Genomic DNA, 13573 nt, shown 5'->3' with positions numbered 1-13573 from the left:
CTTGTCTGCTGCTGGATGAACAGTCTGGGCAGTGGAACCCACTCTTCTGGGAATATCCCAGGGTCATCCTGAGGGGTTCCACAACCCGGGCTGGTCTCACAGCTGAGCAGAGACTCCTTCTGGCTTGGCTCGCCAATGGAGTCATTAAAACTGAATATCACAGACAAAGAGTAACTAATCAAAGTTAGAAAGTGGCATGTTTATTACACCAGCGGTCATGCCTTTCAGGGATGACCCCCGTGCTCCCCGCCAGTGTAATAAACATACCACTGTCTAACTTTGATTAGTTAGAGAGTCTTTGTCCGTGATCTTCAGTTTTAACGACTCAATAGGAGGAAAATGAGTTACAGGATATGCTATAGTAACAGGAAGGGAATTTCAAGAAGAGGGGAAGCTGCCATGCACATGATCAGCACAGACCATAGAACTGTATGCCTGAATAAAAGGCTGCAAATTCTATCAAGGAAAGGTGGTAAATATATTTACACATTCAAAGTATGCATGTGGGGTGGCACATGCATTTGGAAAACTGGGAGGAAAGAGTTCTATTAACTGGCAGGGGAAAAATGTTGGCTCTTGAGAGCTCAATTACTTGCCTGTTGGAGGTGGTGATTTTACCAAAAAAAGTAGAAATAATCTGTGTTAGGGGACATCAGGCAGGGCACTCAGAAGAGACAATAGGTAATGAACTGGCCAATGCTGAGGTTCAGAAAGCAGCACTTTTGCCAGAAATCTCTGGGATCCTCCCTTTCCTCCCTGTCCTAAGGTGACATTATGATGCTTGTATCCCCAGTCATTGTTCTGTTTATGCTAGATATTATGTTCTATACCTTCAAAACTGGCTCTGAAAAGTGAAGCTTTGTTTTGTTTTGTTATCAGTCTGCTCACTCCCCCAATAGTCGGCAAGACACAGAAACGAAGGTAGTACATAGTGCAGCTTTTGCTTTTACTTTGCTCTCTCACTCCTGCTTTGCTCTTGCTTTTAGCTTCTGTTTGTTAGGTAGTTTAACTAAGCAGTCCAAATTTTCCCTGGACTCTTTTTCTTTCCTTTTCTTAGAACCACTCAAGCCTACTCCAAACTAAAACCTGAAAAACACCAAAAATTTGCACCTCGTGACCTGCAGCAGCTATTCCCAGCGCTGAAAAAAACTGATAACAGAACAACCACTACCAGGAAAAACTTTCTGAATTTGTCATCTTTTTCAGAGTGGTAAAAGAGTGTTGTCATCTGTTATAGGTAAAAATTGATCCAGCCAATTTAATAAAAAGAAAAATAGAATTTATTTCACAACCAATATACAGTCCCAGCAGCCAACAATCAAGGAACAGCACCGACCCCGGGATCGGAGCTGGGTGAACACCAACTCGACCCCTATCGCATCGAATCACCCAGAGTTCACGAATATGGCATGGCAGAGTCCGTTTTTATACTCTTTTTCTAGCCCGAGGCAGAGTCTCTTGTCTTCTCTCAGGGTTCTCTATATTCATGTTGCTTTCTTTCTCTGTACTGCCTTGAAAAAAACCCTGTCCGGGAAACAATGTATGTTCATCATTCGCTTACCAAATCTGGTATTCAGATGTATGTTCCTGATGGCTCTGATTATCTAGATTGGATATCTTCATGGGCCATTGTTGCAGCGTGCTTTTATACTTTGTAATACTTTGTAATAGTTTTGATTCTCCCCAGATGATGTACCCCTTTTTGTACCCCCTTCCTCTACCTGTGTAACCATTCTCCTGTGTTGAGATCACCCCCCAAATCCCCGCCCTGGCCTTCTGTCAGTCACCCAGCATCCATCCCTTCTATCTAGATCTTTCGGTCAAAGCCGTCGAGTGATTTGCCCGAAGCCAGGGGTCAGCCCCCCAAAGATGATGCTATACGCTATCCCAAATGTCCATCCCCTAAGGCTGCATCCCTGGAGGGTCTTTATTGGTCAGCAAATGTACCTACCCGCGGTTTCCTCCCCCCCTTTAAATGTAACCTTGAGATTCCTTTGTCTGGCTCTGAGCACGGGGCATCCCCTGAGGAGTGGGGCTCTCTGGGGAGCTCCGAATAAACCTTGGACTGGCCCCCTGCTGAGAGTCGGCCTTTTACCCTCCACCGATGTCTCCAGTGTCTCTTCTGATGCAAAGGCGACAAGCCTAGCTGCCCTCAGTACCCTCGGGGCACCAGAGAGTGTCCCCCCGCTGTCGGTCACTTCGGGGCTGCCCCCCCGCTGTTTGCCGACCCGGGGCTGGCCGGGGTTCACTGGGAGGCACCCAGAGAGACGGAGACAGGCCATAATCGTTGAGTGTCTTCCTGATCATTCCAGAGAGGACCATCGGGCTAGGTCCTTTTCGTATCTTAATTGCATCCCTCCTCTTCTGCTGCCAGCTGTGATTTCGCCATCCTGTGAAGCAACCCTTTTGTCCCCAGCTAGTGTGCTTTTTAGGATTTTATATTTCGGACATATTTCATACACATATATTCTCTACCAGCACAAATTACCATAATATATATAACATCATCCAATATTGTTCATTTTGTGTGCTGGGGGGTGTGCTGTGCCTGTTAAATAAACAAGTTCTTTTCACTTCTCTCTGAAAAATCCTTCCCAAACCGGTGGGGGGAGGGGCCATGTAGGTTTGCTTTCTGGAGGGGCCCTCTTTAAAAGTTTTCTCCCAAATTTACCCTAAACCAGGACAAAATTTGGTGTCCAACATGAGGCTCGAGAGAGAGTGTAAAAAACCTTGGTCTGACTGCATTTTTGTTGCCATTACTCTGTGTTGGTATAAAGCAGTTAATAGCCATGTTTTTTAAATTCATAATGTCTCTTGGGGTGAAGGCTTGCATGCATTTCTGGTCCCTAGGCTTTTTTGAGATCTTAATACCTCTATGGTCCCTAGGTTTATTTTCTTATCCAGAAATAGCTCTAGTATTGTCCCTAATACGTAGTTTTTACTGCTGGGGGGCAAGGACCAAAATAGCTATCCTGCTGGGCTTGGTAGTAATGACTTTTAAGAAGTTTATAAAGGTGCTGGGGTCTGTTCCAGGTATAAATGGTTCATAGCTATAGTTATGCACCCAGTTCGTTAGAGGAGGAGCAAGGGATGAGGCTTTTCAGCCTTTGCTTTCCTTCTTCTCCTCTGAATCTGTTATCTCCTTATTGGAGACTGTTCAGTTTCCCCTGAATGTTAAAGAGACCATCTTTCCAGTATTTAATCTGGTAAGCTTCCTCTATACAGTCTGCAGCTTCTCTGGAATGAGGGCTGAGATTTCTAGAGGCGCTGATGAGACCCCTGACCCAGGAGTAGACCCAAGCATGGAAAATCCTGAGTGGTGTGGGAAATGGGAGGATATGGGCCAAATCCTGAAGGAATTCTCTGACCCTATAGTCTGGGACTTTCCACATGAACAAATTCAGAACTCAGCTAAAGTAAGGAAATAGCTGGAAGAGAAATACCATGATGACCCTAAAGAAAAAAAGATCATTGCAATAAGCTGAGCCCTGGCATATGCTTATCACACACTGCTAAATACTCTAAGGCAGCAGACAAAAGAAAGGGGGCAGGGAGATAACAGCTATCCCAATCACTCAGACTACAGCCAACACCCCAGGCTCAAAGCCAACAACTAAACCAGATAGTAAGCCTAAGCCAGCAGCTAAACCAAACAATAAGCCTCAACCAATGGCTGTTGCTACTAGCACTAAAAGCAGAAAGTGCACAAACAAGACTAATCGACCAGTGAATGATGATGATGATGATAATACAAAAGAAGAACCCTCAACGCTTCCTGACATAAAATCGGGATTCAAAGCAACAGGCACAAGATCAGAAGCCAATATTGAGTCATTTTCCCTGAAAAACCTTCGTGGCCTAAAGAAAGATTACACGCGACAACCTGATGAATCCATAATTAGTTGGTTAATCCATCTTTAGGATGCTGCAGGTGAGGCTACAATTCTGGATGGCACTGAAGCAAAGCATTTAGAATCCCTGTCACATGATCCCGTCATAGACCAAGGAATTATGAAGGGGGCTAACCCTCACAGCCTCTGGGCATGGGTCTTGGACAGTGTAGCACAAAAATACCTGTGTGCAGATGATCTCTATATGCAACAAACCCAGTAGAAGACCATGAAACAAAGAATCCAATGCCTGAAAGAAATAACAGTGACAGAGATTATCTTCTCAGATGACATAACAACTAAGAATCCAGACTTAATACCATGTACATCTGTAATGTGGCAAAAACTTATATGACTTAAGCCACACAAATATGCTTCTGCTTTAGCCATAATAAAGCGGGATAACAAAAATAAGACCATGCTTAATATAACAAAGAAGCTCCGAGCATATGCAGATGCTGTACATGACCCAACACATACCAAAATCACAGCAGTAAAAACACGTCTGCAGAAGTTAAAAGACAAAATAGAAGAAAATCATAAGAAACTAGAAAAAAGATTAAAAAAGACCTTCTCCAAATCTCGTCAGTACAGATCAGAAGTTCTAGTACCCAACACAAACATTCCCCAGATAGAAAAAATACACCCCACAAGCTGAGCTGTGGTTCTTCCTGCGTGATTGTGGAGAAAACATGAGGAGATGGGATGGAAAATCTACTGCTGCTCTGGCACAACGGGTGTGTGAATTGAAAGAAGGCAAGGCTCAGAGAGGAAGTTCCACCAAAAAGAAAACAACTCCAGTTGCCTGTAGCCGAACTGCCAAGTATAATGATAATGATGACGTCTGATCCCCTTAAAAGAACCTCCAAGACATATGTCCAAAAAAAAAAAAAAAGATAACCAAGCTTAGAAGGGCCTTGCCTCTAGCCAGGTAGAGGCTAAAAAAAACATGTTTTCTGGACTGTGTGGGTGGATTCATTGGCCTGACACATCTAAACCATAAGAATATAAAGCTTTAGTCAATACTAGTGCGCAGTGCACATTAATCCCATCAAGACATGTGGGGACAGAATCTGTTTCTGTTGCTAGTGTGACAGGAAGATCGCAGGATTTTACTTTAGTAGACGCTGATGTGAACCTAACTGAAAATAAGTGGAAGAAACACCCTATTGTAACTGGCCCAAAGGCCCCATATATTTTAAGCATAGATTACCTACAAAGTGGGTATTTCAAAAACCCAAAAAGACTCAGGTGAGCATTTGAGATAGCGACTGTAATGACAGAGGATGTCCAGCAATTAAACACCTTACCTAGACTATCAAAAAATCCACCTACAGTAAGACTTCTGAAAAAAAAGCAACAAATACCAATTGCCACTTCCACAGTACATCGCCGACAGTATAAAACAACTCAAAATGCTGTAATTCCCATCCATAAAATAATCCAAAAACTAGAGAGCCAAAGAGTAGTCAACAAAAGCCACTCACCCTTCAACAACCCCATTTGGCCTGTGCATAAATCTAAAAAAAAAAATAGAAATTAACAGTAAACTACCGTGCATTAAATAAAGTAACTCCGCTGCTGAGCGCTGCCGTGCCAGACATGTTAAAGCTCCAGTACAAACTTAAGTCCAAAACAACAAAATAGTATGCCACTATGAATATTGCCAATACATTTTTCTCCATTCCTCTAACAACAAAATGCAAGCCTCAGTTTGCTTTCACGTGGAGGGGAGTGCAGTATACCTAAAACTGACTGCCTCAAAAATAGAAACGCAATCCTACCATCTACCATGATCTAATCCAAACCGCACTAAAAAGAATTAAAGCTCCAAAACACCTACAATATATTGATGACATCATTGTGTAGAAGAACACAGACGCAGAAATATTTGAAAAAAAAAAAAATCATCCAAATCCTCCTGGGAGCTGGTTTTGCCATCAAAAAAAGCAAAGTAAAATAACCAAAAATAAAAAACATGCTCTACTCTGCAGCCGGGAATCATGGTTTGTCCTAAAACCTTTAGCAAAAAGTACCTAGAAAGACTCAAAGTTGACCACTAAAATTTTAAAATCAAAGCTACAAAAAGTTTAAAGCTAACTACACCCCAACAGAGAAAGAAATCTTAGCTACCTATAAAAAAATCCAAACCAACTCAGAAGTAATTAGTACAAAAACACAACTCCTCCTAACACCTCGACTACTGGTGCTGGGGTGAATATTCAAAAACAAAATTCCTTCTACCCACCATGCCACCAGTACTACATAAAACAAATAAATTGCTCTTATCACACAAGAAAACATGAGGAGATGGGATGGAAAATCTACTGCTGCTCTGGCACAACGGGTGTGTGAATTGAAAGAAGGCAAGGCTCAGAGAGGAAGTTCCACCAAAAAGAAAACAACTCCAGTTGCCTGTAGCCGAACTGCCAAGTATAATGATAATGATGACGTCTGATCCCCTTAAAAGAACCTCCAAGACATATGTCCAAAAAAAAAAAAAAAGATAACCAAGCTTAGAAGGGCCTTGCCTCTAGCCAGGTAGGGGCTAAAAAAAACTAAGAATATAAAGCTTTAGTCAATACTAGTGCGCAGTGCACATTAATCCCATCAAGACATGTGGGGACAGAATCTGTTTCTGTTGCTAGTGTGACAGGAAGATCGCAGGATTTTACTTTAGTAGACGCTGATGTGAACCTAACTGAAAATAAGTGGAAGAAACACCCTATTGTAACTGGCCCAAAGGCCCCATATATTTTAAGCATAGATTACCTACAAAGTGGGTATTTCAAAAACCCAAAAAGACTCAGGTGAGCATTTGAGATAGCGACTGTAATGACAGAGGATGTCCAGCAATTAAACACCTTACCTAGACTATCAAAAAATCCACCTACAGTAAGACTTCTGAAAAAAAAGCAACAAATACCAATTGCCACTTCCACAGTACATCGCCGACAGTATAAAACAACTCAAAATGCTGTAATTCCCATCCATAAAATAATCCAAAAACTAGAGAGCCAAAGAGTAGTCAACAAAAGCCACTCACCCTTCAACAACCCCATTTGGCCTGTGCATAAATCTAAAAAAAAAAATAGAAATTAACAGTAAACTACCGTGCATTAAATAAAGTAACTCCGCTGCTGAGCGCTGCCGTGCCAGACATGTTAAAGCTCCAGTACAAACTTAAGTCCAAAACAACAAAATAGTATGCCACTATGAATATTGCCAATACATTTTTCTCCATTCCTCTAACAACAAAATGCAAGCCTCAGTTTGCTTTCACGTGGAGGGGAGTGCAGTATACCTAAAACTGACTGCCTCAAAAATAGAAACGCAATCCTACCATCTACCATGATCTAATCCAAACCGCACTAAAAAGAATTAAAGCTCCAAAACACCTACAATATATTGATGACATCATTGTGTAGAAGAACACAGACGCAGAAATATTTGAAAAAAAAAAAAATCATCCAAATCCTCCTGGGAGCTGGTTTTGCCATCAAAAAAAGCAAAGTAAAATAACCAAAAATAAAAAACATGCTCTACTCTGCAGCCGGGAATCATGGTTTGTCCTAAAACCTTTAGCAAAAAGTACCTAGAAAGACTCAAAGTTGACCACTAAAATTTTAAAATCAAAGCTACAAAAAGTTTAAAGCTAACTACACCCCAACAGAGAAAGAAATCTTAGCTACCTATAAAAAAATCCAAACCAACTCAGAAGTAATTAGTACAAAAACACAACTCCTCCTAACACCTCGACTACTGGTGCTGGGGTGAATATTCAAAAACAAAATTCCTTCTACCCACCATGCCACCAGTACTACATAAAACAAATAAATTGCTCTTATCACACAACACGCCCATATAAATAAACTAAATCTCCCTAAAATTTTAAAAATACTTACAAATTAACCCGAAAATAAAAATGTTAGCGTCACAGATAAAAAACAAAAACCAATAACACAAACTGAAAAAGCTCCTCCATATAACCAACTGCCACCAAAGAAAACACACTATGCTCTTTTCACTGACAGTTCCTATCGCATCATAAGAGTGAATCAGAAGTAAAAAATAGCCATATAAAACCTCACACAAGTCACAAAAACCACTAAAAGAAAAAATAAATCAAGCCAACTTACAAAACTCAAAACCGTTCAACTAACCCTAGACATTAAAAAAAAAAAAGTAGCCAAAGCTCTACTTGTATAGTAATTCATAAATAGTAACCAATGCTCTGTAAAAATAACTAGAAAAGTAAAAAAAGCTAACTAACAGCGTAAAAACCCCCAATTTAAACTGCTAAAAAATAAAAAAACATTGCTACCTGAATAAAAAAGCTACCTGTAAAAGTCCTCCATATAGATGCCCATATCAAACAAAATTAAAAAATACAATAAACTACTAAAAACTCAGTTAAAAACCTTGGGTGGGGGATCTTTCAAATATTAAAAACAACATTTAACAAAATCCACCTGATTAATTAACACCCAAAAGTCCACCAACCAAACAAATCCTGCCCAGTCTAAATCCCTGAATATAATAAATAAAAATAAAATCCCAGTAGTACATGTCAAAAGTTTATTAAAGAAAACCATGTAAATCAATTCTGCCTCGAGTACAAACAAACCCATTTGTGAAGTTATCTTTGCTCAAAAACCAAGTTGCACATAATAAATAATGCAAAAAAATTAAACAACACAATATGTACCTCAAAAAAATGATTATAGAGTAAAAATAATATACAAATATCATTATTTGTTAAATGCTACTGCCATTGTCTATACATTAAACCACACAAACATAAAATAAAAGAAAATGTGCAGGTATCAAAAGTCTGAGCAAATAAAAAATAAAAAAAAGTCTAAGTGTCGAAAGTCTGAACAAATAAAAAATTAAGTTTTAAGTGAATAAAATGAAAATAAAAACCACTGCAGCTCTATAATATAAAGCCTAAATTCAATAGTCCAATATAGAAATGCGACAATGACATGATGAATATTGCTTATAATTTAAAAAAAAAAAAAAACAAGTTTTTATGTGAATGAAATACATAATGTTTGATAATATGTTGACGATATAAAAATAAAGAGTAGAATGTCCTAAAATAATGTTATGATGCTTATATCCCCAATCGTTGTTCTGTTTATGCTAAATATTATATTCTATACCTTCAAAACTGGCTCTGAAAAGCGAAGCTTTGTTTTGTTTTGTTATCAGTCTGCTCACTCCCCCAATGGTCAACAAGGCACAAAAGTGAAGACAATACATAGTACAGCTTTAGCTTTTACTTTGCTCTCTCACTCCTGCTTTTCTCCTGCTTTGCTCTTGCTTCTGCTTGTTAGTTTAACTAAGCAATCCAAATTTTCCCTAGACTATTTTTCTTTTCTTTTCTTTTCTTAAAACCACTCAAGCCTACTCCAAACTAAAACCTAAAAAACACCAAAAATTTGCACCTTGTGACATGCAGCAGCTATTCCCAGTGCCAAAAAAAAAAAGATAAAACAACCACTTCCAAATAAACCTTTCTAAATTTATCATCTTTTTCAAAACAGTAAAAAAGTATTATCATCCAATATTGTTAATTTTATGTGCTAAAAAAAGTGCTGTACCTGTTAAATGAACAAATTCTTTCCACTTCTCTCTGAAAAATCCTTCCCGAACTGGTTGGGGGGAGGGGCCGTGTAGATTTGCTTTCTAGAAGAGCCCCCTTTAAAGGTTTTCTCCCAAATTTACCCTAAACCAAGACACTCCCTCTGGCTCAGCCGTTGCCAGGGGAGGTGGGAGGGGAGAGTGGTGCTGTCTTTTCCACCAGAGGAGTTGGAGATAACTAAATGTCATGGGGCAGAAGAAAGAGGGAAGAATTGATTTACAAAGAACACTTAATAGTGAATGCCAGGAGCTTTGACCCCTGTGTACTAGTTTGAAAGCAAACCAGTGAGAGACTCCAAGTCAGAACTACAGTTTATTAGGAAAAATTAAAATAAATGCAAAAAACACTGGCTTAACCTGACAAAGTCAGAATACAACCTGACACCCTGTTGATCAGAGGGGTGGTAGCAGTCCGATTAAATGGTGGCTGCAGTCCTCTTGAAGTGGTAGATGTGGTTCTGTTGAAGCGGTGATCTTGTGGAAGGGTCTGGTCTTCCTCTGAAGGTCCAGTGGTGGTTATGTAGTTCTTGTCCTCTGGGAGTACAGTAGATAAGGCTGCTTATGGTGTTCCAAGACTCAGATTATATCCATGTAGGAATGCTTGGTTCCTCCCTCTGGGCAGAGCATTTCACAATGGGATGATGTAATTTAATGAGTCTTGCAGTAAGGCTTGATGGCCCATTAGCAGAAGATAGCCCCTGGAGGGAGTTATCAGGGATGAGTCATGGAAGAGATAAAGAACACTGCCCCACCTGGTTTTTAACAGCTTATGGAGATGGTGATAGAATACATACTTTTGGTTACATCTTATTTTGTAGCCTAAGACACCCTGCAAATATTGTAACTCTATGGGGAGGGTCATTGGGGCTCTCCAGGACTGGTGGAGACCTTCCTCAAGATGTACTGCCTTGGGTCTTTTTGTTTTAGCAAAATAAGCTATTGAGGTGCGCCTGGCTGAAGTTAATAGCCAGACTACAAAGAAGATTTGCAAGGCAGGAGGATGACTCTGAGCTATACTTCCTTTCCAAGGATGTCAGGTGTATTTTGCTGAGATGCCCCAGGCGAGAGGGCTTAAATAGCTTGTGGTATGCCAGCTGGCAGAGTGGCCAGAAGAGTTTCTGGTCACTTCAGCAACTACTGGGTATTTTTGAAATAATTCCAGGATATGGGATTGTGGAGGCAGTGGACTTGGACGGGGGAACTCATTTTACAGGGGGATCCTTCAAAGGATTATGACTACTTTGAGAATTCAGTGGGACCTCCATACCCCCTGGTACCTGGAGAATTCAGGTCAAATAGAAAGGATGAATGGAGAAGTAAAGGAACACCTTTTGAAGCTGGTGACAGAAACTAAGATGCCATGGGTATGACTTTAGACATTAACTTAGCAAGAATAAGAGCCGAACCCCTAGGAGATACTAAATTATTCCCCTTTGAATTAATGTTTGGGATTCTTACCTGATTAATTTTCATTGTGGTGGGGAGGTGAAGATGTATATTTAAACCAGTATATGGTCAGAATACTGTGTCTCATGAAATCTCTTTGACAGGAAGCCCAGTTAGCTCAGATCCTGCCTTTGGACTTTGCTGTTTATAACATCCAACCAGGACTGCAGGAACAGCAGTCAGGACAGCTGAACATGGGTGGACCCATCATACTCGAGTCAAGGTCTCTAAAACCCCAGTGATTTCGACTTCTCAGTAGGAAGACAAGGATGGGAGACCTTAGCTGTCAGTAGCCACGGATCATCTCCAAGGACCTCTAGTGATTAGTGGGCTAATATGAACTGTCATTGTCTACTTTATACTAAGTTGTTTCTTTGTATTTACTTGCCACACCTGGTGCAGGGGCCAGATGTGGAAAAGTTGGGAGGGGGTGTTTCAAATGTTAATTTTTATATCATGCTGGGCAGTTAAAAAAAAGGTAAGTTAATGATAACTAAGATTTATAAAGACAAATTGGCAATTAAGAAGAGGAGGGTTTGATAGGAAAGGTGTGTGCTAATGTCTTTACAAACAATTTCGTGGGTGAGGGTATGGGTGTTAACGTCTTTGAAATGGGTCTTAGTGTCTCTACTAACTTTGGGCAGCAGGTTTGTTGCAGAGCCCACAGTTTGACTCCTAAAATAGACAAATGGGTGTTGGCATAAGCCTGAGTTTCTGAACTTTGGGGTAAAATGACATGTTTAAGGTGGGAATATGTGGTAGGTGGTTCAGGAAGGCTGTACCTTCCTAGTACCTCAGCCAATGGGAAAAGGAAGAGAGCAACATGCAGCCAGGAGTTTAGGGCAAAAGGAGGCTTAGCCCTCCAAACCTTCGAGAGAGAAAACCCCACGAACGTGTGCCCCAGTGGACTCTCTTTATTCTAATAAAGTTGCTGGACTCCTCTGTCTCCTTTATGGACACTGGCTTTTCAGTGTGATTTTCTGCACATAGATATTTTAAGTTAATTTCAGACATAATCTACAGAAACATGCACCTGAATGCTGCTATAGAACCCATGCCATGGCTACATTTCAAATCCAGCAGTTTCTGTACATAACAGTCAGCCTTTAAAAAATGCCTCCATAAAGAAAAAAAATGTTTCAGTTTCTACAATCAGTATTACTAAACTATTTTTGAAGGACTATCGTGCTATCAGTATTCCCCTACATCCCTTTCCTAACAGAAAACCCCAGCAGTCCTCCTCAAGAAACAAGCAGCTTTTTGGCCCTAAATCAGTAGGTAAAAGAGGGGTGAGGACAGAGGCATAAAACAAATCCCAAACCCAGTTCTTTTTACAGTGGGAATTCCTTAGGCTCATCTCAAAACATAATTGCTTGGTTTTTAGGAAACCTTAATGGAAACCCAACTAAAGCTAGAGGGGTGCTTAACTTGTTTATAAGAATAGGCTAGCTTCTAAAAAGATGCAGATCATTAACAAGAAAAAACAAAACACATTCTCCTGTATATTGACTTGTGCAGCTTTTTCCCTGATAAAATATTTTAAAAACACAAACCATAGACACAGTGTAGAAGTGCATAGAAAAAAATCCTGCACCCATTTTTTTTTAATTTGCATTTTTGTTTGACCCTTTTTACTATGTTGCTAATTTCTCCATTTAATTTATGTTCAGCAATTCCTAAGGAAATACCAATTCTACATGTATGTTTATTTACTGAGAAAACTGCCATACTCCTTTACCCTAGTGAAAAGCAGGTTTTGGGTGTTTTCTAGGGATTTACTATAGCTCTGCTAAGTAGGTAATCTCTTAGCTCCTTGCCCTTTCCTATGACACTGTAAGTGTAGCTCCTTATGACAGGAATTACCCCATATGGTTCAAAAAGATAAGAAAAAAAAAAGTTCAAGACACAACCCCCCCAAAGTGAAATAATCCACTTAATCTGGATCAATCACACTGAGATTTACAAAGTTCTCTAATCTCTTTTTTTTTGCTTTTATTTAGGAAGTGAAAATAAAACTTGTAAACTATAAATACAAACGCCAAGGTATTACATGAAATATCCAGGAGTACTTTATTATTTTTTAATTTCTCACAAATATTGCCTGTGGAACTCAAGAAACAGGGAAACAAAAAAAACTGAGTCTGTATACAATGAAAATCAAGTTAGATACTGCCAATTTGTCAATTCATAAAAGTTTCTATCTATCTGACAAAAATGAGCTCTGAAAAGTACCAATTAATTCATTTCACCAACTGCTATTTTTAACTATATTTGCATTAAGCAATCTGTGTAGAACCAGGTGCACTTAACCCACTTAACTCAGTGGCATCACAGTTTTAAAATATTTTTTGTTACACATATATATATATATACATATATATATATATATACACTGCAGAGGGCCAAAAACATGAAAAAGGTCAAATTTCACATGTTAGCATTAATATTTTTTAATTTTTTTTTTCCCAAATAGCAAAGCCAAGCCAGTTTTCACACTGTTTCTTTAATTCGCCAAAAACATGTAACTCCATCTATACCAAAGAAGCAGAAGAGCAAGCTTAACAGCAACTTTCATTTACGCATTTTCT

This window comes from Pyrgilauda ruficollis, unplaced genomic scaffold, assembly GCF_017590135.1.
Source record: "Pyrgilauda ruficollis isolate IOZ18807 unplaced genomic scaffold, ASM1759013v1 scaffold445, whole genome shotgun sequence".
NCBI classification, from domain to species: domain Eukaryota; kingdom Metazoa; phylum Chordata; class Aves; order Passeriformes; family Passeridae; genus Pyrgilauda; species Pyrgilauda ruficollis.
This window is presented reverse-complemented; position numbering follows the sequence as displayed.